We start from the raw sequence: 4,093 nt of genomic DNA, 5'->3' as shown, positions 1-4,093 counted from the left end.
GGATGGAGGAGGACTTTGTGGATTGATGTTGGACATATGGGTTAATGTTGGACTTGTGGGTTTGGGCAGTGCTGGGTTGGGATGTTTTCTTGATGCGCACTTAACCTTTATATAAAACTCTCTCTTATACATGAGTTTCTGTGGATTTGTTTCTCTAAAGTATACAAATTCCTTTCACATACTCACCATCCTATGAAAGGAGAAGAAAGCAGAAATCACGTGAGATTAAAGAGACTAATCTACATTTAGATATAATTTAAGTGAATGTCAATGGACTAAATAAACCAGTGAAAAGACAAAGAATAGAAGAGTGGATTAACAAGATTAGCTATCAATCTGCTGCTTACAAGAGCCACATCTCAAACTCCCAGACAAAAATAGACTGAAGGTCAAAGGATCGTGAAAATTTTACCAATCTAATAGCAATAAAAAAAATTCAGGAGTGCCAGTGTTAATCTCTAACAAAACAGACTTCAAGCTGCACAATATAATGAGAGACAAAAATGGGCATTACATAGTGCTCAAGAGATCAATAGTCAAGAACTCAGAACCATAATAAACACATGTGCCCAACGGAAGACCCTCAGAACTCATAAACCAAATCCTCAGAGAGGATTTCATTGCTAAACGCTCAAGAAAAGGTTGGTCAACAGGTAAGAAAATCAAGAAATGGAAGAGTTGACCATCACAATCAACAATTCAACCTCCTAGATATTTACGGAGATCTTCATCCAACAGCAAAAAATACGTTCTTCTCCAATGCATATGGTTCATATTCTAAAATAGAGCACATGCTGAGGCATAAAACAAGCTTGAGAAAATTTGAAAACATATATGTCATTCAAACCATTTTCTCTGACCACAGTGCCATAAAGCTGGAAATCAACCATAGCAAAACCAACAATAACAAAAAAATCAAGACAAACTCTTAGTGACTCAACAACACACTACTCAAAAAAAAAATTGGGTCATAGCTCAAATCAGAGAGGAGATAAGGAAGCTCCTAGAAACTAATGAGAATGATAACACAACATTTCAAATCCTATTGGATGCAGCAACAGCAGTTATCAGATGTCATTTATTGCAATTAATACACACATGGAAAAAGAGGAGAGAATCATGTTCAGCACCTTAACACAACACCTCCAACAATTATAAAAGTGTCAACACCATAATCCTTCCATCAGCAAAAGAAAAGATGCCATACAAATTAGAACAGAAATAAAACAACTAGAAAACAGAAAAACAATGGGGAAAAAATCACCAAAGCAAAAAGTTGATTCTTTGAAAGGATCAACAAAATCAACTTCCTAGCAAACTTAACAATGTCTAGAGTTAGGGATGAAACAGGGGAAGTCACAACAGACCCTAATGAAATAGGAAGATTAATAACCCAGTGTTATGAAAGGCATTATTGCAACAAATTCAATAATCTGGATGACAGGGACAAATACCCAGAAAATCACTATTTCCCCACCCCAAATTAAAGCATATGGACATTAAAAACTTGAAAAGACTCAAAGTAAAAGAAGAAATAGATAAGGTCATCAAGAAACTCCCAACTAATAAAAGCCCTGTTCCAGATGGCTACACAAAAGAATTCCACCAAGCATTCAGAGAAAAGCTGACACCAATCTTTCACAAACTCTTCCAGAACATAGAAAGAGACAGCAAAACCCCAAGCTCATTCTAGGAAGCCAGCATAACCTTGATACCAAAACTGGGCAAAGACTCCATACTGATGGAGAACTACGGCCCAATAGCCCTTATGCGCCTAGATGCAACAATTCTCAACAAAATCATGGCGAATAGAATCCAAGAAGATATAAAAAAATAACACATCATGACCAAGTGGGAATCATACCAGGGATGTAGGGATTGGTCAACATTCGAAAAACAATTAATGTAATTCACCACATTAACAAGAAAAGGGATGAGAACCAGAGGATAGCAATTGATGCAGAAAAAGCATTTAACGATATTCAACACTCATTCCTAACAAAAACTCTCAAGAAGATAGGATTAGAAGGCAAAATCAACAATACAATGAAGGTCATATATGAAAAACCAATAGCCAGTATTACGCTCAATGGAGAAAAGCTGAAAACTTTTCCACTGAATAAGGGAATCTGACAAGGATGTGCCTTACCCCCACATTTATTCAACATTATGCTGGAAGCCCTAGCTGGTACCATAAGCCAATCCAGGGGATACAATCAGGCAAAGAAGAACTGAAACTTTTGCCATTTGCAGATGATATGACTATATATTCAGTATCTTAAGATGTTCACAAGAGGACTGCTACAATAGAGTAGCAGGATACAAGATTAAGAAGCAGAGATCAATTGGATTCCTATATACCAGTGATGGGTATACCAAAAAAGATATCAAGAAAACAATTCCATTCACAATAGCCACACAAATGCTGAAATACCTAGGAATAAACCTAACCCCCCACAACAAAAAATCTGTACAATGAAAACTACACAACATTACTAGAATAAACCAAAAGGGATCTACAAAAATGGAAGAATAACCCATGTTCACGGATCAAAAGACTCAATATTGTGAAAATGTTAATACTACCTAAAACAATCTATAAATTCAATGCAATCCCGATCCCAATACTAGCATCATTCTTTAAAGAAATGGAAAAACTAATTACCAACTTCATATGGACAGAGAAGAAGCTCAGGATAGGCAAAGAACTCCTCAAAAAAAAAAAGCAAATTAGGTGGCCTTGCAATACCCAACATCAAAAACTACTAAAGAGCCACAGTTGTCAAAGCAGCCTGGTACCGGTATAATGATAGATATACCAATGGATCAGGACAGAAAACCCAGAAATAAAAACATTTGGACGCAGACAACGTTTCTGACAAAGGTCCAATCAGCATTAAAAAAGAAAACAGGTACCCTCTTCAAGAAATGGTGCTGGAGAAACTGTATATCCACCTTCAGAAGAATGAAACAAGACCCATATCTCACCCCATGCACAAAAATAAACTCAAGGTGGATGGAAAACCTAACACCATCAGGATCATTTGTGGGGGACCAGCCTCTACAACTGAATGAGTCCTAGGGGGTGGCTGTCACTGAGTGGTAAATTAAGGAAATATCAGACAAGACACGCACGTGTTCACCTCTTCATTGAAGACTGGAACCAGAGAGCACGTGAATGCATTCTCTCACAAGCTTATATAATCTCGAGTATGCAAGCCACATCATACACATAAATAACAGGAAGGGGTTGTATTGTAGGCATATGTGTAACAGGAAGGAGACAAGCTGGGGATATACACGTGACAGGAAGGTACATACTAAACAAGATGAGTGGGTTCTAAAGTTAAGATGGCAATCTAACTTTGGTTGTCTCTGAGCCGCCTTGACCTTAGGTGTCCCTGAGCTCTTCTGGGGAGCAATCTATGATCCTTATCAGGATGCAGTGGACGGTACTGTGGGTTAGATGGTCTGATTGCTTTAGATGGCAGATAGCCTTCAAGCAATTAACCTTCAAGAGTAGAGCAGCCACCATGTGCTTGAAAGCAGCATCTTAAAAATGTCATTATTATGGGAGGACATTGAGGGGAATAACTTTTATTTAAGAGAATATGACTGGGATGCATCTCCAACCCGCACTGCCTCCATGAGAGTGCCGACCTCCTAGACTCTTTAAAATATAAGCATAGAGAACTTTCCACATACACTCTCTTCCCAGTTCTGTTTCACACAATCATCAATAAGAAAATTGAGACAAATCTAAGTGCCTGAGTGTAGGGAACATATGGGCTAACAGAGATAACACATTCTGTGTAAGGCAAAATAGATGAGTGGGACCTATTAAAAATAAAACACTTGCAAAAAATAAATAAGTAAAAGACTTGCGTATATCAACAGACATCATTGAAAGAGTAAAAAGAGAGCACAGAGATTGGGAAAAGGTATTTAGCAACAACATCATGGGCAGAGGATAAATCAAACGATGGCACTGAATCTGCAGCTTCGGGAGAAGGATATATCTGACCAGAGCACACAGGAACAGATGACGGGGGAGGAGGAGAGACTGGAGCACATCCTGACCCACTAGGCCAAA

This window comes from Echinops telfairi, unplaced genomic scaffold (genome assembly GCF_000313985.2).
Source record: "Echinops telfairi isolate 266 unplaced genomic scaffold, ASM31398v2 ScPeMD7_7467;HRSCAF=8505_0, whole genome shotgun sequence".
NCBI classification, from domain to species: domain Eukaryota; kingdom Metazoa; phylum Chordata; class Mammalia; order Afrosoricida; family Tenrecidae; genus Echinops; species Echinops telfairi.
Note: the sequence above shows the minus strand (reverse complement) of the source record.